The following is a 26,945-nucleotide window of genomic DNA, read 5'->3' as shown; positions in this document are numbered from 1 at the left end:
TTTCCCTCTGCCTTTGACGACTGGAAAGGGCAAACAAATATGTATAGAATTACAAATAATTACCGACAGACATTTGATTGTTCAAGGTCGGTGAAAAAAAACAAAAACACGACCGCCAGTGCCGGGAAATCTTAACCCTACGGGGAAACGGAGCGGGAGATGATGAGGTGCCGCTGAGAATCTGATCTGCCCACCATCTTTGGAGGGATCACTGTCCAGGGAGTGTTGGGCCAAATAGAGGTAAGCCATTATAATTTCAGCTAGCATAAGTTACATCGAATTTCGCATGCACTGTAACGCAGCTGTAGCCTTGACCTTTCTCTCCGCACCTCTTTGGCCACACGCCTCGGCCCAAATGCCCCGACTGAACATTTGTGGCTGCCATATTTAACTGCCGCGTTTTCCTAGTCAGAAAAACTTGGGAGAGGTTGGCGTTAGCTTTGGGATTAGCCTCCCTCATCTGCAGCTGACTACTTCTAGAGAGGTTTCAGTGTCTGGTGGTCCGGCTATTTTGTTTTTTTTTCCTGTCCCCATCACCGATTGTTGAGACAAAAAGCAGCCGTCCCTGAAGGGAAACTAATGCACATGCGTCTTTGAAACAAAATGCCTGTCCAGCAGGGGTCTGTGCCACCTACAACATCCCCTTCGTGGAAATGGAACGGTGGGCGAAGGTCTGGGCTTGTCACGTTCATGCCATTCAAAAACATGAGTTCTCTAAACAAACATTGTCATGGCGGCCGAAGTATCTGTTCGTGTGACCACTCTTCTTTCCGAGAGTCACAGACCGAAACTCCAGTCAAGGGTCTGCAGCCATTTCCCTGCCAATGAGAAAGACTTGACTCAATCCCCCATCAGCCCTGCAGGGACAGGAACATGAAGAATGTTGAACTCTAATGTCCATCTCTCTCAGGCTGTGGTAGAAAGAAGACCCCCGACACGGGTGGAACGCCAACAAATGCTGGCTGGTATACGTTTTTTTTTTTAATCTGAAAAGCTGCATAGCTGGGGTCAAATTGAGCGGAGCTAAAGATTCTAACCAATGAGACATCAATTGATAAAAAAAGAGGGTCTGGACGGTTCAATAGCTGGTCCTTGAGGACAAATATTTCTGTTTTGAGATGAATCTGGATGTATTTGACCAGCCAGTGTGTCATTGTTGAATTGCTTCTCCTCTCAGCCCTCCAGGTGTCAATGCTGAAGAGTCATGAATCCCCTGAAAATCACCATGGAGGTGAACCAACAATTACTCTACCTGCTGCGCGGTCCATTTTCTAAATGAACCTCATCGGAACAGATACTGTCATAGCCCCGCGGCGGAGCAACACATTGGCTGGATTCTTTTTAGCTTGTCCTATTTCTTCTTTTCTGGGTCGGCGACAAAACAAAATGTAGAAATCTGTCAAAAGGAACCGCTGAGCGGCTGGACAAACATTTGAAGAAGTGATTTCGTGCCATCGGCATCGTTGACCATCAGCATCCGTGCACATTTAAAAACGCTTGCTAAATACTCCCAAACTGGTTGCGTCAGGTTGCCTTCAGGTGTTGGGCAGGTTAGCACGAGGCGTTTTTTTTTCTTTTTCAACTTTGTTTTCATTTTGAATTTCCCTGAAACTAACTGCTAGAAATCTGCAGAGAGCTGAATAGAGATGCAGGGTGTCTGTGGGTTCATCTGCTCCTGCAGGCGCCGGGTGATATTGGACGGACGTCACCCTCTGGGGCCACAGTGACAGCAGATGTTGAGTTCTGGTTGCCAAGGATGATATCCAGGGGATTTCTGAGGATAAATCACTGGTTTCACTTGTTGTAGTCTTTTGTTTGACTACTTATCAAGAGTTACACACATTTTTTATCCTGTCATCATCCAAACTCCTTATCCTGCACAAAGGGTTACTGGGGGACTGGAGCCAACCCTGCAGGAGAGGTGGGGTTTGAACTGGACTGCTCGCCTGTCAATCACAGGGTGACAGATAAAGACGGCCGACCATTCACACCTCTCATTCACACCTACAGACGATGTAGTTAACCTGCCGACAGTATTCGGACTGTTGGAAGGAAGATGGAGATGGAGGTTCTGGAGAGAACTCAAGCAGAAATGGGGCAGAACATGTCAAATTACCACTGGAAAATGATTAATAAAAAATGGCTGTAAACCTAATGGATAGCCGCAAAAACACATTTCAATGCATTTCCTATTGATTTTTGGTATCTTTCCGCACCCAATTTTAGTATTCATAGAAACTTCTTCAGCAAACCTATTAACATGATGGGTTTTTACGGCCGCTTGGCCTTTTCACTCATTACATTCATCTGAATGGCTCTGGCTCATCATCTTCATAACCAGCTCCGCCGTAATTACTAACACGTTGCTATTGACTATTAATCAATACGGTGGCATAGATCTAAGCGAGGTGATAAAGGAAGGTGACGGGGTGGGATACACAACGGGTGGGGAGATGATTATGAGGACAGCGAATGTCAAGGTAATCACTAGAATGATGATAGTGATGATGATGATGATGATGATGACAAATGGTTATTCAAAAGAAATATGTAAAATCAAATCTTGGAGTCTCTGCCACCAAATGGCGGGAGAGATTTCCCGGCGTTCACCGGGACAAACAATCTGCCCACATAATGCGAACATACACTAAGTCTTTGTCCAATTATGCCATTATCACCCCCATTACTCATGATCTCATTCAATTACTATCCAAGGCAGGAGAACAGCAGCGCGCGGCCATTACAACCTCTTTTGCGCTAGGAATGATAACAGTGGCGGGGGGTTCTGAAAGAGAGGAGCCGAAATGAAATCACTTTCCCGATGCCAAATGGACCGTAATCTACAACCAGGAGTGACTCTGTGATTGTGTCTCTCCATCACAGAAAAAGAGCAGGGAAAAAAGAAGGCGACACCGAGAAATGGGAAAAGGCAGAGCAACATCAAGAGGAGGGTGTGGGAGCGACGGGGGGGGTTGAAGAAACGAGGGCCGGTCCCAACACAGATGAGACAGAAATGAAATGCCATCATACAGTGATTTGGTGTTGGAGCGGTCCCGGACTGATGAGCAGTTCTGATTGGCTGTGACAGATGCTGATCGCGTGCGCGCACACACACACACACACACACACACACATACACATACACACACACTGTCACACACACATATGCACACACAGAAAGAGAGCTAATGATGTGTGAAAGAGTAACCCCTCTCCCAGGAGGAGGATAGTCATTGTGCTTGTCACATGGACAACATTTATTTCAAATGACCCTAATATCTATTCATGAAGCATCTGTATGATTAGGATATCACCCTGTTCACACACACACGCACACGCGCACACACACACACTCATTCAGATAAACATACATGCAAAGAAAGAATTGTTAACCCCCAGGAAAGTTGGATTCCCAGAAAAAAAGGCATGTTTTTTTCAAAACCTTGGTAGTTCACAAGGTGCAGGTAAACATCACTTTGGTGAAACCCAGCTTTCCGGGAACAAACCCGGTTCTCCGGCTCTGTATCTCTGAAACGGGTCATCTTCCTCTCATCCCATCAGAGATCCTATCCCTCTTCGAGCAGATAATCAATAGTCACGATGTTAACGGTACCTTAACCATCTCCCAGAGAGCTCAAGAGGGTTTTTCAACCCGCCATTTCAGTGAGAGTGAAACTGAGTTGTGACAGTCTGAGGCTCCAGCGTGATGCGTTCTAGGGTAGACCGTCCTTGAGATACTGATCTTTTGCAGGCCGAGCTCAGCGGCTCCGGGCTGACAAACACGTTGATGACATGTCACTCAGAAAATAGAAGGTGCCCGGACCCGGCCGGATTTACTACCTGACTTGTTTGTTCGGGAGGGGGAGGCCGGAAAAAGCAAACGGAGTCACTCACAAGGGCAGGAGCTGAGGTGACGTCAGGCACTGGTCTGAAGTGTTAACAACCGGGACATGCATGGACTTATCAAGAGACATGTATGTTGTAAGTAAAAAAGTCACACTTGGAATTTAACACGCGTCGTTAACCCCGCAGATGACTGCACCCGGTGAAGGGCAGCCGGATTACGGGCCGGGGCTTAGCGTGTAATTCAAACCATTTTCCATCGCATTTGTACTTGAGTGATTAACATGCCGGTCAATGGGGAGGGCACCTGCAGCACTGACCGGGCCGAAGTGGTGGAGTGGGTGGCGTGCACGATGTAACGCAGGGAAAAAAACACGCCGAGTGCGTCAAAAATGAGTGGGTGAGTGGGCATCCTCGTTTCAGCTGCGAAGGTTTACTCATCACATATTTTAAGCGTCTTTTTTAAATTCATTTTTTCCTGTCCCACCTACATTTTTTAGCAACATCTGCAGCTCAACTCCTCCGCACTTTCAAACCACAGGACTGTGGCTAAGCATTTTCTGGGGGATTATTGAGGTTTGAGTTTATACACACACACACACACACACACACACACACGCGCGCACACACACACACAATGGATTAAAATAAGGAGTGCGTCACTCCAATCATTTTCACGGTTATTAGAGCTTGTGAATATGGGAGAATCCGATCGAATCCACGTCAGAGGCGCTGATATTCCCCGGATGAGCCGGTCTGTATTTTAGGAAACTCTTGCGCTGGTTTCATCATATGAATGGCCTCTATATATACATGCGCACTTGAGCCGGTGATTATCTTCTATAAGATGGGAAAGACTTTCTGGAAAATTGCCTCCCAAGCAGAGCCGCTTCCATGGCTCTCTAGGCCCGGCCTATTTTAATTAGGCTTGGGGCTACAATCAGGGCTCTGTGACCTCGGTCGGATAATTATCCTTTCACATGAAGGAAACACTGCATCAATAAAAAGGTCAAAGTGTAATTGGAGGCATGAAGGCGGGGCAAACGCTGTGGTGACCTTAAAATCACGGCTGACGTTAACCTTTAGACAGTAGCGTGCATGAGCGACGAGGGAAGTGCAAATTTCTCATTCTGAATATGAATGTCTGCACAGGCTATAGGCTTTCGGCTCAGAAGCAGCCAATCGCAGCAGACCTCGGGCAGGGAAGGCGGGGTTTGGTTACCTGTCAATCAGAGGGCCACGAACAGAAGCACCCCACCACGATGACACAGTACTTTAGTCGTAGCTTCATGTTGCGTTCAAGTAACATGACTTTCTGTTCCCTCGAAGCACACATAGCCTCCTCACTAATGCTGCAGCAAGGTGACATTTAAGGATAGAGACACAAACACACATACACACACACAAACACAACCAAACAACTTTAAAATCTTTAAAAAATTTGAGCATCCCTCATCTCAAGGGTGAAGTTACACTGTAATAAAGGTGTTACAAAAACATGGTTCAGTTTAATCTGAAAACCCTTTCCTCAAAGAGATGTTTCTCAGCGCAAACGGTAAAAAAAGGAACTCAGACATACAGCTCATTGTTAGTTCACCAGCAGTCACACTCAGTGCCCTCCCCAATGATGTTTTTCTTCCTTGGGAGTGTTGCGTCACGAGGCATCGAAGGCTGACGGGACATAAGATCGGCCTTGTGCGGAAAAAAAGGGGCCGAGGGAGGGAAAGAGAACTGTTCCGAGTTCGCCGAGTTAATGAATGCACCGTGACGTGCAGTACGGCAACACAAGGATGAACATTTCTCCAAATGGTCACAGTCCAACAGTGCACATCTATCCGGGGGGTGTGATATTTAATCAGATTAAGCTTGGATTTCACCTGAATTTGAAGGATTATCAGGTTTTAAGACAGACATTTAAACCAGGCGCCCCTGCTGGCGCTCCACTCGTCTGTCAGAGAGCTTCGCACTCTCTCCGTGCTCACATTCGTATCGCCGGTCGCCCGCCTCGCGGGACTCAGAGGGCATGGGGAAGACTGGAGGAATGGATCTGAACCCCCCCCCACCCGACCTGCATCTGTTCATAATAGACAGAAACCCTCCGCGAGTGAAACTGTGCCTCGCTGCCTGCTGTCGAAGCTCTGGTGGTGCCAGAAGGTGTTTCCCTGGCTGCGGGGGGTCCAAGGCGCCGGAAAGGTGTGACCGGGAAAACACCCTGACTCAATACATGTGTTTCACTTTATTCACAAGACTTATTACTCCCCTAGAGTTCAGTGTTTTCTTATTCTACACCAGCTAGGAGAGCTATTGTAAGAATGAATTCTCTTTTAAAAACATCGTAGTTCATAAATTCATCTTTGGACTTGTATTTAAGCCAACGGCAAGCCGCCTGTTAAAATATTCACAACAGGAGAAATAACAATATGCTAAATGAGTCGTAATATGCTTAGCGCTAACGACATCTACTGCGTTAGCCCATTTAGCACTCGGAGCAAGGAAACCATTGTGAATAAGCCCGTGTGTCGAGAGGCGCTACCTACTTGCTGCACACATAAACATCCGATCAGAACCAGCTTTATACAGTGACTTCGGGGAAAGTTTTGCGAGGGTTTGGACTGAATCAAAGCAAAAAACAAAACCGCTTTTGCCTCTCCCACCCCCCCTCCCCGACATGATGGCTGGCTTTTGAAACTGTGTCAACATTTGGCTCCATTATTGTCTCCCTAATGAAGCTTTCCACACAAACACTCCAAAAATGACAAAAAAAAAAAAAGAAGCGCACTCCCACGTAAACACTCACACTCTATTATCCAGCAGATTAACATCACGTTAAATCACCCTTAAGGAACCTTAAAAAAAAAATTTAAAAAAAAAATTGCCGGATCCGACCATTCCCCGAGAACGAATAAAATCGGGGCACAGACCCTCCCCATCCTGTTTGTTATTTGGGTGGGAGTGGGGCGGCTCTAACAGTCACCCATGCATGCCAGGCCGGCCTTCTGTCATTTAAAGGCTTGCTTGTTTAATAAACGGCGCCGAAATGTGTGTTTTCTCTGCTTGTACACAGAGAGGGACAAGAGGAATGCAATTTTATAAGATATATGAGAGAAGTGTGTAAAAGCGAGAAATATAAATAAAAGTGTATACAAGTGTAAGGCTGTACTCTGAGTGCAGTCTGCTGTTCCAGCAGTTATCAGTCTTCATACACCCTGGTGTCACTTTCCTCACAAACACACACACACACACACACACACACACACACACACACACACACACACACACACACACACACACACACACACACACACACACACACACACACACACACACACACACACACACACACCACTGGGCCAGCATACATGCTATGAATGGTGGCTGAGATTACTACAGCAATAAGTCTACAATATGCAGGTACTACAGTATGTACTAGATACAGAACATTAACTTCACAGGGAGTGACTACTGGGCAGTGTTGTAAAGACTCCCTGAGCAGAAAATTAAGTCACACTTCCCATGCCTGGGCTGCGAGCAGAACTCTGCGTTCCTTGCTTTGACAGGCCATCCCGCTGCATGTGTGTGAGATGGCCGGATCATGGTCTCACCGAAAAAAACATATGTAAATTGGCTGACTTGCTACTTTGTTGAAGCCTACTACTCTTGTGAGCGAAAAAAAAAGAAAAAGAAAAAAAACGTCGCACACATTTTACCATTAGCTTCTCAATGGTTCCCTTGCTGTACTTTTATATTCATGGGTTATGGTTCTTATCCCAGTAGTCCTGGCGTCGTATCTTTTCGCTCTCCCTCTGGGTCCAATAGATGGTTGTTCTGGGATGGAGGCGCTCATCTGCCCGATGGCATCCAATCAAAGCAACGTGGCAGCATTAGCCGATCCGACACCACGCACGAATCGGCCATTAGTATTACCTTCAAGCTAACAATTACCCGACGAGTTGGCCTCATTTGCAAGGAAACAACAAAAAACTGCATCTTAAGAAACACAGCGAGGAGGAAGATGAGAGCTCAAAATCAAGGTCGGCGGAAGAGCCCATGAGAGGCACGGACATGGCTAGTGGCACATTGGTCAATGGATATGAAGACGGCAAATAGAGCCTCAATAAGCTCTCGATAAGACCCTGTGTGAATTGGCACAAGCTTGAAAGCTTCCAAATGGAGGCCACTAAAAGACGTTCCATCGGTCTGACTCAAGTTGAATAGATGGCGGGGTGGAGGAAGCGTGCTTGTCTTAAGATGTTCAACTGGAGAGTCAAACAATTACAAGAACCTGAAGGGAACCGAGCAGAGAAACGCTATTGATCTAAACCTATGCTTGGTTCCGTGCAGGAGAGTCGGAGATAGATCATCTCAGAGCAGAGGCCCCAGGGAATAAACGTGACTGAAGACTAGCTGACCTCCTGCTAGCACACCACTCCCTCGCAGCAGGTAGAGGATGAGGGCCACCCACCGAGAACCACCTCCACCTGCGTCTAGAGCTCCCTGGAAAGAGTACAGAACAAGGCATACAAGGGAGACAGGGCAGCAGGGCCGCACTGCTTCACAAAGGAGATGGTGAAGACAAGACAGAAGTGGCAGAAACAGGACCAGAGAGGGTCAAAGAGGTGGGAGGAAATCTCTCAATACAGTGACTCATATAAAAACACTTCAGGCACATACTGCCATCTACAACTTTATCCAGAATCGTGTCCTGGTTACGTACATCGGAGGATATCCCTCCGCACCAACAGATGCTGCTGGTCTGTATTCTTTGTCCGTACAAGAAGTGCCTGTTGTCCATTTTCAAACCAATCCTGAAATGTTTTGTCAGTGTTGGGATTATTAGCTTAAATGTGGGTGATGGAAGAAATAAAAAGTGCCTGAGAATTTTTCAGTTCTGGTAAAGCTGACTATTTTCCTGTGGACAAAACTGTCTTGCTGCCTTTGTTTATTTCCATTTTAACTGAGATTCATCAGGCACGTGTTGTCAGAGCCTGAGAGGAGTTGAAACCTGTACACATGACCTCCCAGAAACACAGGTGAAATTATACTATGACCTCCAACGTGGCTCTAACACAAAGTAAAATCACCCGGGCCCTCTCTCCATTCGTTACTTGTCAAAGAACGAGATTAGCGCAACACATTCGGCGAGACGGAATCCCGCTGTGCAAATGGTTCTGCCGACTGCAGAGAAAAATCATAACACACATTTGGATTCTGCCACAGTCCCTTCAAACTGCCGGACACTCCAGCGTGAATATAGCATGATGTTGGCGGCACACTCGACCTCTGGGGGGGCCGTTATCCCAGCTGGACGACGGCCTCCCGAGGGGGCATTATGTTCTGTTTCATTTTTTATTCTATCTTTAAATCGACTGAAAAAAAAAGCCAATGCTGATTCAGTGAGCAGCGCGTCCATCTTACAGCAAAAGGGTTCCTGGTTAAATTTCGACAGGGGGCCCTTCAGTGTGGAGTCTCTAGGTTCTCTGCATGGGTTTCCGCATGTTCTCCGTTTTTTTCCGGCAGTCCAATAGCATACAGGGTTTCTAAATTAAATTACCCAGACATTTGAATGAGATAGTGAATCCTTGTCTCTATATGTCGCCCTACAAGAGAGAACCCTGCTTCTCGCCGAATGACAGGTGGGATAGGCTCCAGCACCTCCGTGACAGAGTGCAGGAAAAGAGTTATAGATAATGAATGAATGAAAAAAGTCTTTCTGCTACGTCTGTTCCTTTCTGATTCATTTCTTTCTTTAAAGGTTGTGGATTTGTGTCACTCATGCTCACATGCTTGTTGTAAATCTACAAATTCTGGCTTCTGCTGTCCCTGAAAAATCTGCGCTATTACCCGCAGCATCCCAATGTAGTGAAGCTGACGATTTTCAGAAAAAAGGAGGACCTTGGCACAATGAGGAATAAATCAGTTAAAGAATGTGTTGAATTAAAAGTCTTGGGGAAAGTTAAATGGTTCATAATCATATTATCATATTACACGATACATTCTCCATTCTGACACTAGAGTGAAACAAAAGTCCACTCTGATCTGTCACACAGCGCAAAATAAAGGCTGCTGACAAAAAAAAATTACAATTCTCGGTCTTCTGTTGCAGTTGTCACGGCGAGGTTGAGCGTGCATGAATGGCATCCCACCTACATCAGGGGTGGAGGAGCTGTAGCTGGCAGCACTTTACTGGTTCTGCGTGGGCTGCCAGCTTTGTTCCATTAAGAATTTCACTCCGCCTCTGAACCAAGCAAGGACAGAATTTCTTTTTTGTTTTCCCCTCGGGTCCCTGACAATATTCTATACTTTTAATATGCAATCCTCTGTCACCTAATCGATCTTCCTGGTATAAATCACCTAAGGTTGTTCTGAATCCTGAGAGACTTTATCCCCGCTGGATCCCTCCCTTCTTTTCCGTTGCAAATGTCAAGTGCCATCCATTTTGGATTATTTATTTGTACGCGGTGTTAAATACGACTTATACACCTTGACGGATTGGCTTCGGGTTCGGGTCGAACGATCGACGTAAAATGTCGTGAAACTTTGATTCAGAAATTATGACTTTCAGGTGAGCGTCATTTCAGAGAGTCTGATTCGTCTCACGAGGCCCAATACGGGCCGAGGAGCGGTGCCGGGATGAGCTCGCACATTTAGAGGTCGACACTGGCAGTCACGAGCCACTACTTTGATTTAAGTGCCAACTGCACCAGCATTTTCAAAGTCTTTCCCGGTCTTGGATCGTCAGCTCCGATGCCTTGTTCCCGCCACCTGCAACCTCGCCGGCACTGCCGCCCCCCTTGACAGAAAGACAAATAGATCCATCCGTCTGGCCCACAAACCATACACTCTAGGAAGACGTCTGTGGACGTGATGTTTCTGGTTGCGGGCGATCTCATCATCGGGCTTCCACGCAGAACTGTCTTCCATCTCTCAGGTGACAGGATGACAGGAGCTAATTCCTCCTGTCAAATTTACAGACCCGTCAGGGGCAACAGCAAAAAAAAGGACGTAAATAAAAAAATCCCCATGATCAAACGCCCTCTCACTTTTCAAAGGCATTTACACTTTGGGGCTTAGAATCTAGATGTGGTTAAGTCCATTCGGCTGTTGCGCTGTAAATTTACTCTGCTGTCCAGGTACTTGATCTTCACCAGCGAAATATCGATGATCATGGGGGTCATTTAGAATTCTCTCATTGCTCCCTCGGTAACCGTTTCTTATTTAATCACTTGGTTTTACTATAAATGACAAGATTCCTGCACTTCTGGCTCGCTCCCCCAAAATTGGACTCTACATTTCTTTAGATGATGCCGTTTAGCTTGAAATATACCTTCGTCCAAACCGGTCTTCGCTTCACGTGACTGTTGACATGTTTCCTCCGCTCCTTTTTTACACTGCATTTCATTGTTTCAACGCAACTTGTTTGTGAGAGCTGTTATTTCAAAGGCCCCCATTTCACCCGTGGCTCGCACAGTGGATTCATTTTGTACGTTCCCATGTCGTCCATTTTCAGGTGACAGTTTTAATCAAGCCTTCATTATGGCGTCGACCGATAGCCGTGCCATTGAACATATACTTCCATAGAAGAACTACTATCCAATTTTAACAATAAATGTAAATCCATACTTGGCTTTATAGCGGCCGTAAAAATCCAGAAAATCAATTTGACGCGGAGAATGCCACGGCTAAACAACATAGAAGAATTAAAAAGGAAATGCAGCCTTGCAGCGCAAGAAAGGGAAAAGGACAAGCTGGTGATATAATTTGATGCAGTGAAGGAAGTAACGGCTCTATATGGGAAAGAAGAGAAAGAAGAAAGGTCCTTTTCTTTGGTTACTGCAGTAACCCTAGAATTTTTTTGGTCAAAAAACACTGAATGAGGGATTTATCCCCTTCTACCTTCAATACTGAAATCGGCCCTGCAATGTGCAAATACTCTATGCGCCCCTTATTAATTAAACAAGCACATTCTCCAAGTGTTTCAGCCTTTCTCAACTGTCCTTATCTTTTGTCAGCTTCATTTCCTTTCTCATTGCATCATCTCACATTAGGACTTGCTTGAAGGATGAACATATTTCCCTCTTAAATTCAAGATAAAGTCCCTTAAATTTGGGATAATTTAAGATGAGGGCACATCTCTGAAACCACTATTATTGGCATGATGAACAGCAATAATAGTGCTACTATTGCTACTCATGCTTAGAATTGGTGCTACTCAAGCTTAGAATTGGCTAATCTACAGCCTCAACTCTAGATGTGAGCTCTGCTTTTTATAGGATCCATCAAGTCGTCCTTTGGGAACATGTGGAAAATTGGCTAGGCGTCAGGAACGCCATCCTATAGTGGGTTAGCATGACATCATCTGACCAGATATCCTCGGTAGCTTTGGACAATGCCTCCTTCTGTGGGCTCTTGATATGCGGTGTTCCACGAGGTGCCATCCTCGTCCCAATATTATTTTGTAGATTTGTGATGCTATAGCTACATAATACTGACAATTTCAATATAATATGAATTACATCTGTTCTGATGATGATGCACAGAATGACATCTTTTATCAAACGCCGCTTTGGTTGTCTGCATCTGGATGCCCCAAATGTCTACCCTCTGACATCCTTTCCACTTTGAACAAACATCCAGTGTCGAAATGTCACATGTATGAAACATGTGGCTATTATTTGACTGCCATTTCCTTCAAAAAAAAAAAAAATCAACTTTACAGATAACAGCTTTCAGAAAATCCTGCTTCAAAACAATTGAGGACTGTCTCAAACTACCAATTTTCTCTCAGCCAGATCTCCAGAAGGTCAGCCATGCTTTTACTTCATCAAGGCTAGTTAACTGCAATTCACTTTGTTCAGGGTTAGAGCAAAAAGCACTTTTAAGGCTCCAACTTGTGTAGAAAGCTGCTGCTTGGCTTTTAACAAACACCAGAAGAAAATATCTGATCAACCCTGTGTTAGCCTCTCTCTCTACTTGTTACTGATTTTTTTTCTTTCGAGTTTAGGATTGATTTTAAATTAGTGATTAGCTTTAAAGTGCTCCTTGGCTTCGGTCCCCCGTTCATTTGCTCCCCCTTCTCCCGAGCCAGGCTGCAGCCTCAGATCCAGAGATCCGCCGGCTGTTCTTGAATCTCGGCTCGGGACTTGTATGGTCACTTTGAAACTCCTGGCCTGGGGGACTAGCTGGTCACTTTTCAAAAAATATCTTCTTTTTTTTTAAAAAAAAAGCCTTTTAATTAAAATTGGTTGGGGGGATTACTGTTTGTTTGTTTTTTTTATTTGATTTCATAGCCCTTTATGTACTCTTTTTAACTGTTACTGCCTGGTGTCATATGCTTGGCTTTTACCATCTGCAAAGAGGGAAAACACAAAGTGCTATTATCCATTCAGTCACTAATCCCTGCTGGCATTGGGTGAGAGGTGGGGTTTAGCCTGGTCAACTGGTCAATCAGGGCCCAACATGGAAACCATTCACTTACTCATTCATACCTACAACCAACTTTCAGTTTGCCGATTGAATGTTTGAGCCCGTGGGAGGAAGACAGTGAACCTTTAGAGAGCCCGTGAAGGCACAGGGAGAACATGCTTAACACAGAAAGGATCAACCATGGCAATAGAACAATGAACCTTACGCTGTTAGTCAAGAGTAACCGAATGCACCCTCCTGCTCTCCAAGGTCATTAATAATAACTCTTATTATTGGTCGTCGTACTAGTAGTATTATTATGCCGCACTGGTGTCCGCCATGTTTCGTCACTTTTACCACTGGGCACAATATTTCAGGAAGCGAGCCAGAGAGGGCTGAGGGAGGAGACAGACAAAATGAATGACCCTCCCAGAGCAGCTGAAATAGCGGTGCAGTGCTGAGTTGTCTCGACTGTGCTTTCTGCATGACAATAAACTCACATTGAAGCTCCCCTTTCCCTGGGTTCCTTTTTTAAATAAGGTGCCAATCAACACTGTGCATTGTGTATGTCTAATCTCCTGCCCCTTCATCTCTTCCCCGCTCTTTTTCTTCTCCCCCCCCCCCCTCTTCGGTACCTTGTTTCTGTCTCCGGATGAGTCAGCTGGGAAGGAAGGGGTCCAAGTTATCTGTATCACTTTCTCACCTCATTTCCTTCCCTGTAATGAGAGATAGGGGAGCACGAAGGCGAAAGAAACCGGGATGGAGGTTATGCAGCCACCAAGGAGTGTGGGACTTGGGCGGTCGGACTGACAGAACTATTGACAGACAGATGTAGAAGAAGAGATCAGAACGGAAAAAGACTGAATAATGAAGTGCATTTAACTAGGCTGGTGGGCACTGGAGGACGCATTAGCATTAAAATATCTCAACGCCAGCAGGGCGAATGATGCATGTTTCCCCACGAGTGACTCAGTTCTAGCCTAAGTGTGTTGATTACCGAGGTAACACAGTGATTCACGCTACATGACGGGTTCAACCTGGACGACCCCTCCCTCTCCTCCCCCCCGTCAGATGCTGGAGAGCTCACTGATTCATCCAATTTGCTTCCACCATGTTGAATCTTCCTTGTTTGTGTGTGTGTGTGTGTGTTTGTGTGTGTGTGAGTGCACGTCTGTGCGCACCTGGCAGTGGGTAGTGAAGGACTAGTCTCTGGCTCGCTGCAGTAGAGGTGGCCCACACATCATCCCCATGACAACAATGAGCTTGCCTGCGATATGAGCACCTTTACGTACTGTATCGAACTCATTAGTCATGCAGCCGCCGACGGAGCCTCGGTTATCAAGTGGATCATAACAGGCATCGCCTCGCAGAAAAATAAGCATAATAAGAAGCGAACATCACAGAACTAGAGAAATGCTCTCGTAAAATAAAATAAAAAAAGAAAAATTGCATTTGGTATTTGCTGGGAGAATCGTGATTAGTATGTTTAAATCTCTAAATCATCACAATTTTTATTTTATTTTTTCCAAGAGGGTTGCAGGCTGGCGCCAACATCTGTCTTAGGGATAGGTGATATTTCACCAACCCATTTGGAAAATTCAGCTCTATGAATATCCAAAAAAATCCATAAATCATTGGAAAGAGCAACATTTTGTTGCAGTTCCTTCAGTGCAGCCGTTACACCGGTGGCGCTTTGATGGAATCGTCACTCATTAAAATGCGAGAAAACATTTTCTTTATTTCACCAAAAAAATATTTTCAAGCAGTATTTCAACATTTAAAGATTTGTTTTGAGCATTTAAACAAATTTTCTCATCACACCGCTTTCCCCTGCTGGTGGGACGAAGGTACTGCAATAGATGACGTTCTTTATTATACTACAATTTTTTGGGTACTATTTTCCACTCCATGATTATTTTATTTCACAAAACATCACTAGACTTTTGTTCATTAGTCTCAAAATAGCCAGCATAGTTTGTCGGTCTTCTCTAGGGACTTTGACTAAAGCGGCAAACACTAACGCTGCCACGCAAGCAAAAAGACCCATGCCCAAACCCGTGTAACGACCCATTGCTGCCCCTCTCACTGCAGGAAGTGAATCCAACCTGGGAGCATTGCCGTTCACCGTCCATCTGGCTGTGGGGATGTATTCAGTGCATGTGACCTTCTGATTACTGCAATGGACGACTACATGCCCGCCAACCCCCCGAGCTGCCACCACTCCGCACACAACCTGACTCTGTATTATTGTTCTCGAAAGGGAAACAGGGTGCTAGCGCAGCTGAGCTGGCTCCGGGGCCGGAGGGAGGATGGGAGGGGCTGGGGGTTGGTTGGGTGTTTATAACTGGAGGGTAAAGCCCAGGATGATGATTAGAGGAAGGAAGGGAGGAGCCGTACACACTGGGCACAAACATCCATCACACTCTTCTGCTTAGTCACTGGAAATGGGGTGGGGGGACAATTGCACTCGCCTCTAGTAGAGGGCTGAATAATGGCAGACCACATTCACCCCATTAACCCTGCTAGCAGGAGTTCGGTATAATGTTTTCATTAGCGCTGGGCCAAATAAGATTTTAAAACGTAGAAAAAAACAAACACTAACCCCGTCAATGAAAAGAGCGCGTTATAAGCGAGCCGAACGACGACGCCCTCCGTTCGACTCATTCTAACGACAGAGTCTCAGCGTAGCGTCTGGAATCCTGCGAGTGGAAACACCGTGGCTCGTTCATCTTACTCCCCCAGAATCCATGACGACCATGTGGTTACATTCAGAAAATAATCATGGTGATGATTCAAGTTTTGTTTCTTGTTTTTTAACTGTTAAACATGCCTGAAATGTACATCATTCTCCCAGGGGAATGTTTCCAAGGCTCACTTGTCAACTGGTTAACCAAATATTGCATACATAAAATAAGAGCAACCCAAGTCAGACCCTGAGTATCTGGTGTATAAAAATACTGCATGTGTACACAGAACCAAACAGAAATTTAGCCCTAAGTAGGACAATACAAATCACTGTTGTTTAATTTCTGGCAAATCAACCCACTATCTGTTGGGAAAGAAGGCCGGGCGTGCACAAAAAACTTGAGTGGTTCCACTTGACTCGGCTGCACGACCCACCGCGAGCAAGCCCCTGCAAATGCTGGGACTGTTTTGGTCATCTTCTGCTTTCGGCGAGTGTGCGGAGACGGCACATCGAGTCCCCTTTTCAAAGCGGCCGAGCTGGTTAGTGCGGGGGCTTTTCATCCAATCACATGATATGAAAATAAGATGAATGAGAGGGAGTAAAAGTGGATGTGAAAGACAGAAATGAAATTTGAACTTTGCAAATACACCTAGTTACCAAGCTATGCGGGAGCTTGCTGTCTGACACGTTTTTAAAATACTCGTGACCCAAAAACAGTTTGCCGAGTATTGAAGCCTTTTCTCTTGAAGGGCGTTCAAGGACGTCACCACAGGTGAGCTCGACAGAAGATGCAAAATTTACTTGTAGTCAGTTCTTAAATGAATACTTTTGCTGAGTTCAACTTTTTTCCAGATTTCATACATCTGTTAATGCACCGATTCAGCAGCAGGCAGTTCATTTCTGATGCCAGTAAATTGGTCTGGCAAGCTCCGGCTCCGAGCTTGATCCCCCATTGCAGACTCCCTCCTTGAAGCATCTTTAATTGGGATTGACATTTAAACGAAGTATTTAATGTGTGCCAAGGACAGAGTCTGCCATGTTAACAATTAAAATGCTGCTTAATGGGGCATGCCAGAGTTATTTTGAGTGCATGTTGTGGGAGAGAGAATAGGCCAGAGTCTATTAGTCAGAAACCAGAGTGGTTCCCTGAAGTGGGCCAAGGTCAAAGGCACTCCTTGATTTCTAGGTTAGCCGCTCATCATCCAGGTACTTAAAAACCCTGACTGAAGTCATTAACATAAACACCAATCTGAGAGGAGGCTTTTAGCATACAAAATGTGGCCGTCGAGGATATTTCGCCATTTATGTAACACCTCTTCGGGCATGTAGCAAAGCAAAGGCGGGCAGGCTTACATGAGAGCTGAGAAGTGCCCTCAGGACCCATTACGCCGCTCTCTCTCGGGAAGACGGGCCTCCTCTCACTTCTCGGTCTGTCAGGCTGTTAGGAGAACTTCAACATGCCGCTACCGGAGGAAGTTGGGACGAACTTGGCTCGAGATTACAGGCCTGTGAGATTTCAGGTAAAAACTCATGGGACGAGCTGGAAACAGGAGGTGTGGCAGCCACAGAAAAACAAGTCAGGCTCTGCGCTGGGGTAAGGTGTGTCAAACGGTGTGTGTGCGTGGACAGAGGAGAGATGGCGGTGGGGTGGGAAATGAAAAACAGAGCTCTACTGTGCGATCATGGCCTCTCTCCTCGTCCATCTGAAGACGTCCAGTGTCCAGGCTGGATGGGGGCGGGGGAGAGCGGGGTCCTCTGTGTTGTCCGCGTCCTATGAGAGGGCTTGTCTCACTGAGAGCTTCTGAGGTTAGACATGAGCCGGCCCTGAGGAGGGCTATGTGTTCCTCCACCACAAAAAAGAAAGTTTGGCCAGGGAGGAGCAGCTTGATCCGGGCTGTGAAGTGGGCAAGGCGGCCGAGGCCTCTGACTGAGCGCAGTGTGCGAGAGGAATTTCACCTCTGGAAAGGCGGCCTTGTCAAAACACCGGGCTGAACGTGAATGTGGGATTCCCTCAATTGAAAAATACCGGTCCAACATGTAAAGAAGGTCTGTTAACTTGTGCGTCTTCATCTCGAACCGCGACCACCAGCGTGCAACGGCACCGCCGGCATCCGAATCAACGCCCGGGATTGTCACGTCGGCAGCAATGAGGGGTCACGCAAGAGCATCCCTCGTTTGCATATAGTCTTTGGAAATATAAGACAAATCCTCTGCGCCTGCTACACGTAAGCTGTCAAGACAACCTTGAGAAAAAAAACAAAACAAAAACAAAACTCCAGCTCAACGTGGCAAAACTGTAAAACAGCCGGGCATATTAAGAAACACCTTTGAGAATCGATCAGTGAATCAATTTGATGTTTGCTGTCAGTCACCCCGCAGGCATTTTAACACGGCCGACTCTGACATATGGTTTTGTACGGCTGAGTTCACCGTGCTCTCCGGGGGAGCGGTCCGATCAAGCTTTAAAACTCACAGCGGGACCCTTTCGCAGAACTGGGAGCAGCGATCAGTCTGCATTTAAGACGACAATGCAGACATCATGGCAGCTCGGGAAAAATATTAAGATGTTGCACAGAAATCTATGGAGGCTGCACTTTTTTTACGGGGGAGATGTATTTCGCCGCAGCATCCGCCTGGCAGGTGATGGAGCGTCCTTGTTACACAACCCGGCCGTTGTCGTTTTATTATATGGAACCCCACACATCTTGAGGCACCTCATACATCTGTGAGGGGGAATGTAAGGCGATTAATGGCCGCCCTGATCAAACCCAAGCGGCGCGGTAAGCCACTGGAGCAAATCCTCCTCCTCAGAATTTGAAGACAGGAGTTTGTTTGAAAGCTGCTCATTGATTTTAATGGCCGTTTTGGGCGGCGCAGTTTGGGGCACCTGGCAATATCAAAGTCTTTGACTGTAAAAAACTGAAAAAAAATAACAAAAAAACAAAAGAATACAATCTCCAGATGATCCCTTCTGCATCTGATCAAGCAGCATGGCGCCGCACTCTCTGTCAGTTCAGTGATGCAGCTATCGATTTTCTCGGGGACTTCTTCGGCTTCAAGTTTGGCTTTCGAGGCAAAAAAAAAAAAAAAGAGGGCGTTGCTTGTTGGATTCATGTCTTCTTTCTCAGAGAAGACTCACTGAGCCAGCACCGGGCCCATACCTCCTCATTCACAAAGCTGAGAGAATGAAGTCTCAGAATCAGTGATGTGCGGTGAGGTTCATGGCTGGAGAGGCAGAGGAACCGCGTGCCTCACTTAGTGGCTTATCGCAGCTGTTTTATGATCGCTCAGCACAAGAAACTCGTAACACACATACAGTTGTTTACAAATAAAACTGTACATTGGAAATGTAGTTCATATAGAAAAAGCTTTTTAAACACTTAAAACATTTTGATATGGACATACAGAGAGACAGCAAAAAGGTCTCAGTGCAGAGCATGCCAGCTGTCAGCCGACATTGCGCAATCTACATTGAGGCTCAACAGTCGACGGCCTCTCCGCATGTCTCTACTCAGTATTTGAACAGTAGATGTTAAAAGCCAGCCATTTTGAATAAAAAACAATCTAAAACTGGTGAAGTTGAATGAAAAATACCTTCATAGTCCAAATCACTGATAGATATAACCATTTAATTCTTTTTTTCATTTTACATTTTTTTCTTTCCAAGATTGGCAAGTGAGGCACGGCCTCTCCTGCCTCCCCTTACTGCACATCACTGCTCAGAATCATCCCCCTTCCGGGATTCATTGTGCCAGCTGAAACTGCTGGTGCAAAAATAGCCATGTGTTACAAATCAAGGCTTGGGTGAAACATTCATTCATTCATTATCTATAATGCTTGTCTAGCACTTGAGTTGCTGGGGGGGGGCCGGAGCCTATCTCAACTGTCACTGGTCAGGAGGCGGTTTTACTCAGGGTGGATTGCCAGTCAATCACAGGGCCACATTTATTGACATACAACCATCCACTCTCTCAATCACATCCAGACAAGGGTCTCCAAAGAACCGACTGCATGTTTTGGACTGTGGGAGGAAACGGGGGAACCTGGGGAGAACATGCAAACTCCACACAGAAAGACCCCCTATCGGACCCGATGGGTGAAACGTTCATTCATTCATTATCTATACTGCTTATCCTGCAATCCATTGGATGAGAGGCGGGGCTCACACTGGACCGACTGCAAGTCAATCACAGGGTCACATAAAGAGACAACCATTCGCTCTCATTAACATGTCATATAAAGACATACGACCATTCACCCTCTCAGTCACAGGTCATACCGAGACTAACACATCTAGGGCAATTTAAGTTCTTGAATGACCTGCGAACAAACTGCATTTGTTTGAATTGTGAGAGGAAACCACAGAACCTGGGGGACACCTATGCAGATACAGGGAGACTCAGCACAGAAAGGCCCATCGTCAGAAATGAAGGGTGAAACATATTTTAAAAATATATACATATCTGTAGTGTGATAAACACTGGCATTTTCAATCACCATACAGGTGTGAGCGTACAGAAAATGAACTCCGTCCCGGAAGACAGTCCCTAGTAAAAACAATACCGCTCGCTGTAGCTCTTCGGACAAGCCTCGTAAAGTCAGAGTCTGAACTTCCATCCGTCTCTCCTCTGCCGCCGCGGCCCCTCTCTGACAGCGGTGTCATTACGATTGTTAGCCCGACCCCGGCAACCCCAGTCGTGTCAGCAAAAAACACTCCCGGGGAGAAAAGATCCCGTCTTCACTTCACCGAGACGGAGAAAGAAATATATATAGTTCAATTACAGGCTTTGTGGGGTGGGTATAAGTTTGGGATGGGAGCTAGGGGAGATAAAGTCCAGCTGCCAGCTAAATCTCACGTTCAGTTCATGTTGTACTGCTGCATAAAAAAAAAAGCAATGAAGCAATGTTGCTGCCTCAGAAAATTAACAATCACTTAATGGTTATTTGCTTCTGATTTAACTAGGCATATTTTTCAATGTTTACACCCTGAAATGTAACAGAGCATAGGTTTACAGACATACCAATAACTCGGTTGTTTTTTTTTCCAAATAGAAGACCGAGAGCATTCCAGGTCCCGACCAGGAATCTCTGGATATGTCCGACGCGGAGTATAAACAAGCGCCGTCCGAAGAAAAAGAGACACTGAATCGATGTACGTAGCCAAAGTGATTTACCGGCGCAGCAAAACAGCATTTGCCTCAGCCAACTTGAAGCTCGGGGAGTCTGGGTTAATGGGATAGAGAGGTGGCCTCCCTTCCTTCAGTCACTCTCATCCTGCCTGTTTAATCCAAATGATGATGCTCCAGCAGCGCGCCGGACACACACACTCACACACACACACACAGCCACCCTGCCTGAAAGTGAATTATGACCACACTGAATGAGCAATTCTTAGTCAGCTGCTGCTACGTCAATTGTGGCATCACAAGGCCATCTTCAGCATCCCCCCGCGCTAGTGGTGCTGGTCCCTGCGGACCTGAGCCACACCCATCGATATCAAGCCTCCGCTCCTGCACGGTTCAATAAGAGACTCAGCACGACGAGAGTGTGTGACTCAGATCCAGCCCTCCAGAAAGTGGAGGCTACTGTGATCAGCATGGATTAGATGTCTTTCCAGCATGATCAATGGGAGATGGCGGGCGGACGAAGCTGCGGCACCACCGATCCCGGGCTGTAATGACTCCGAGAGCCGATGCGAGGAGCCACAGGGATCCAGGCGGGAGCCGCTAGCTCTGCAGGAGATAAAACAGATGCGGCTCCCAGGGGGAAGCGGGGGGGGGGGGGGGGGGGGGGGGGGGGGGGGGGGGGTGAGCATGAGGACATGAGCCGAGAATCGCAGACAGACAATCCACAGGAAAAAAATTGCAGGACTGTTGCTCAAAGTCAGATTAGTAAAAAAACATTGACTTATGTAACAATAACAAAAAATTATATTTCAAACTGAGGGGAAAATGCTTTTTAGGGTAATCCTTCCTCATCAGGAAGTTGCTATTGCCGATATCTATACATATATATATACATATCTATCTATATCTATATCTAAAAATCTATATCTGTATAGCTATAGATATTTCTGCAGATTCAAGGATCCGAGCAATTTTATTTTGATTTTTTTTGGCATATATGACCCCCTGTCCCCAGTCTAGTCCGTGGTTAAAGGATGCTACTCCAAACATGACAGGGGAGCGTGCACGTCCGGGCAGCAGAAAACTTGCGGAGCTACACAGACAAGGGTTCAACACACTCCACTAGACCTGGAAAATATGGCCTCTCACATATGAACAATCTTGACAGAGATCGACACTGAGCACTGCTTTCGCCTCTGTCAGCGCTGGTGACGTGCGTGCCCTTGAGCAAGGCAATTAACACACAGCTTCTTTGAGTGGGCTGCGATGTACGGGTGGTAGGAGGGGTGGCTCGCGGGCATCAATGCGTGTATCTGTGTGAAACCGGCAAAAGTCGATAAAATGTAAAATAAAATAAAAAGGTCATGCAAGCACGCACAAACACACACACGCACATCTGCATATGTATGAAAGCCACATATAACGTTATATATGAAGTGAATTTGGCCGCCGCCCTTCCTGGGCGGGGGTGGAAGGGATTCAAACAAGAGGCCTATTTAGTGTTTGTTGTTTGTGCAGCGCGGCTGATGGGGCTCTACCTGGCCGCGCACACTGAGCCAGTGTTCAACCCCAGAGCACCTTCATTCACTCGTTGCACAAACGCTCCACTGTGCTCACACATGTTTGTGTTGTGCAAATGAGACTGCCGCTCCAACACTGGGGACGCTGTCTAGGCAGGTGATTACGCACTTGTCCAAAATATGTGTGAGTGTGTGTGTGTGTGTTTGTGTACCAATGGCTTTGCACAGTGAGGTTGACGTCAAGTGATTTCCCTTGATATGTGTCAATGCAGGGAATCAAATGAGGATCAGCACGGATGCTGAACATGCCAATGGTGGATTATGGGCGGGGGCTCTGTTTCACAGGTCTTGCTTGGGCAGAGAGGTCGGGATCCCAGGTGACTCTGGCTTCTTCCTGTCCTCTTTCAGACGCTATACCAACTCTGAAGAAAAATGTTGGAGGCATCATAGTTCTAAGGGCGTACCGTCATTTCTCTTTCACGGAATGTGGATTTCAAAAGATGGCGGTAGACAGCACAACCTCCCCTCATCATGTCACTCGGGGTTCTTCCTTCTCCTGGGAAGGATGCATGCTCAAGCAGCTGCTGGAAAAACACTTGAGTCTTCAGGCAGTTCCCTTAACATTTCAGGTTCCTCCGGTCAGAGCATCCTAATAAGCGGCGAGGAACCCCACCGAGCAGACGGATAACCACCGCGGAGTCTATTCCCGGGCCGAGCACCTCCGCTCAGGCACGCCAATCAACCCGGCAGGAGCGGGTGGGTGGTGGTCGAGGGAGGTAGCGGGATCACAACAGTAAAAGGGCAGCTTGCGTGGCCTCGGGCGTGCTCTGTGCAGCTGTCAGAATCCCTTACCCCCATTCAGCACCCCCGACCCACACACACACACACACACACACACACCCTGTGCCTGCTGCCCTCAGCCTCACGCCGAGCACCAACCCAGGGCAGCGGATGGGCCGTGGGCTGGCAGAGTACCACCGCTCTTTCACAGGGGGGGAGCGAGGCTCCGAGGGTTGGTGTTTTTGACGCCGCTTCCCTTTTTTTTCATTTTTGACCTGTCACATGAAATCCTAGCACACCTGGTTACTGGATCCCGGGGGCCGTCGGTGAATTTACAAGTCATCCAGTCCTTCTGTCAGAGTCAGCAGAGAAGTTTGAATAAATATGAAATATGAGAATTTATCGGGAACTTTTTGATTCATCTCACTAATGTATGCAAACGTACAGCGGGGTGCCAGATGCATTAGCAGTGACTTTTACGACAAGTGGTACATTTTAATGAAGTATCTCTCGTATAATTATACTACGGCTGCAACTTCTATAATGATAATAAAAAAAACTTTCAATTGAATATTTTAAACTTTTGCAGTTTATGACAAAAAAAATTCTGCGATCCGCCAGTTCATGAAAGGCCAGCAGCGGCCACCCATCCCCTGCTTCCCTTGGATAATTAGGAATTAGCTGCATGTTGATACTGGCAATTGAAAAAGCAGTGAGCAGGTGCAACACACTATTAGTACAAAAGTTTTTTTCACAAAGTCCGAGTGAAGGTCACGCGAGGCCGTCGCCATCCAAAAGTCCAGAAACTTTGTGCGTGTGTGTGCTAACCAAATGATGGCACCATAAACAACAGCAGATGTGCTGTTGTACAGAGGGTCTAAATTGATAGCCTAAGAACATTTGACTTGCAGAAAATTATAAGGTGTGCAAAGATAACGGCGTGAGCGGAGAAAAACTGTGACGACTGACCGGCAGCCACAGAAAACACCTCAGGGAACTGAATCAGATTTACGTTTGGGGTTTTGGGTTTTTCATTTTTATCTTATTCTTTTTCACAAAAGCGCAGTATTATGATTGCAGGCCGTAAACTATACTGGGACCCGGACAACCGGACTCCTATCTGCGGCCACAGAGGAGAGGAGGCCAGAGGGCCCTGGGAGACGGTGAATTCCCGGTCAAGGCGGCAGAGGGGAGACACTCGCCATTATGGTCATGACAGGAATGTCGGGGACAAACCTCCGGAGAGCAGAGAGCGCGGACCCGCCCACCTGTCCACACTGACTGCAGCCACGCGAGCACAGGGCTGCCAAAACAGCTTTGAATGACATTTATCTCTCTCTCTCTCTCTCTCTATATATATATATATATATATATATATATATATATGTGTGTGTGTGTGTGTGTGTGTGTGTGTGTGTGTGGTACAAACGTCTAAGAACGTCTGTCCGAACAGAAAGCGCCCCCCCCGCTCAAACCTCATTCTCAGTCGACAAACAAGCCACTTCAAGCGAAACGGCACAAGCATCACACGCAGAACATTCCCCTTCACTCTGGAAGCAAGAGTGTGTGCAAAGCCTGAAGAACAGAGCCGCGGGTTTGAGGTATTTTTGGTAATATAAGGACAACTAATCCCACCCCCCCACACACACGCAGATACACACAAACACGATTGTGACTCACAAGCCATGCGGTAACAAGGACACTGATTCAACATCCATCTTCTACCAACCCCTATGTTTATCCGAATGGTTATCGAACGGGACCCGGGTCAGCGCCATGACTCAGACGTCGGCGGCACTGCATCGCGGCCTATAGCAACCAGTTACATGAATTTGTTAAATGTGTTTTTTGTCAAATGACCTCTCCCCCCCCCGGGTCAAGTTTCGATCGTGCGTGGCTTGGATGCGTCTCTCCCGTCACTCCACGTTCAGGGAGCAGAATGCTCCCTCCGGTGAGATCGTTCACACGGGCGAAGCGATATTTCACATATCTCGGTTGAAACGGAATCCTACGATATCGGGTCTTTTCTTTTTAAACGCAATACATATGAATACACACAGACATCCGGAATCCACTATATCTCCGATTACACCTCAAGCGACCTTGTCATCCAAATAGGCACGGCAACCGGGAAGTCTCCGGTTCCCCGACTCCTTGGTTATGAGTATTCATGTACTTCAGGGGTATCGGCAGCCCACATCCCCGTGAAGACTTTATCGCCTGCCACAAATAAACGAGAAGACAAGGAGATGGATGAAACTCGTTTGGCTACTTCATTTAACTTGGGCGCTCAAACTCTAGCAAAGGTGGGGTGAGGGGAGGTGAGGTGAGGTGAGGGGGGGCGCTCGGTCAGAGATGCTCTTCCATCTTTGGTGTTTGACAACATCATCCATGCACTTGACCCGACTAGGTAACTGATCCAAAGCGTATTCCGTCAGTACTGCTGTCAGGGAGACATTTGACGTTTCAGAAGTGTGTGTGTGCAAAATTACCACTCCATACAAGTCACGGACATACTATGAAAAATTACAGAAGGCAATCAGCCTTTCCGACCAAGTCTAACTATGATCGGTGGAACATCTAGGATTGATGTGCTGCTGTTTCATAAGTACTGCCTACTGTTACTGAGTCTGAGGCACAAACAGAGCTGGTGAGCTCAGTCATTTCACCAGATCACGAAAGTACAAATATCATCAGCTCTATTTAAGTGAACTGTGGCAACAAGAGGCCGAGGCAGGGCACGCAGAGAGGAGAACTTAGTGAGCACAAGTAGAAAATACTATAGTTCCGTTGTACTTCACAGTACAAGGAGAAGGTATACGGGATATTTTCTTTTGATGTAAATGTTCTCAACCCTTTTCTTCTCTACGATGTCGACCCGCCTGGCTTTGACTGATACTTCTTCTCTTCCCCCAGGTGTTCACCTCCCTGACTAATGTCTCACACCTCCGGCAGCGTCCGATTAAGCGCGGCCGCCGGTGCGCGCAGCGCCTTCGCGCCACCGATGCGCATTTACGCACAAACTATGAACCCCGCGTGTCCGAGCCGAGGGGCGCGGGGAATCCGGTGGAAAAACAAACAAACAAACAAACACCAAAGTTTTCAAAACACCACATTTCGGTCCCCGCAGCCCCATCTGTGACCAAAAACCCGCACACCTGAGAACACCCGCATCCGGACGGACAATCAGTCGCGGACGGGACGGATTTTCCTGAAGCGCTTCGCTTACCGGCGCCGTTTCCTGTTTCCGACTTTCCCGGTGCTCGTCGGTGCCCGGCGACACTGGAAGCAGATAGGCAAGGTCTGGCTGCCAAAGCCGCGGGCGGAGAGGGCTGTCCGGCGCGGCGGCGGCGGCGGAGGAGGCGGCGGAAGCTGTATGTCAAGTTACACACCGTGAGGCACGGTGCTACCGGAAAAACACTTTCACAATAAGATCCCTAACGTTCCAATGCATTTACTTTGTAGCGACATTGTTTTATTTTTGAAAATCTCGTACGTGTGCGTTTGAGTGTGTGATACGACGTGAACTACATTGCTGAACGGAAGTTTGATTCATTTTCACACAATTTGTCAGTTTGTCTAGTCTTG

At 46.8% G+C, this 26,945-nt stretch overlaps 1 protein-coding gene across 1 annotated transcript in view; it reads right to left on the bottom strand.

Moving 5' to 3' along the window:
- znf385c (zinc finger protein 385C) overlaps positions 1 to 26,693 on the bottom strand; it is a 138,497-nt gene extending 111,804 nt beyond the window's left edge. Inside the window, exon 1 of the mRNA XM_086176270.1 lies at positions 26,587 to 26,693. The gene's annotated coding sequence lies outside the window, so the exon portion shown is untranslated. The remainder of the gene's footprint in view (positions 1 to 26,586) is intronic.
- Between the last annotated feature and the right edge of the window lie 252 nt (positions 26,694 to 26,945).

Source organism: Fistularia commersonii, chromosome 28, assembly GCF_037954325.1.
Source record: "Fistularia commersonii isolate RoL2024-O1a breed Wild chromosome 28, RoL_Fcom_v1.0, whole genome shotgun sequence".
Classification (NCBI taxonomy): Eukaryota; Metazoa; Chordata; class Actinopteri; order Syngnathiformes; family Fistulariidae; genus Fistularia; species Fistularia commersonii.
This window is presented reverse-complemented; position numbering and strand designations above follow the sequence as displayed.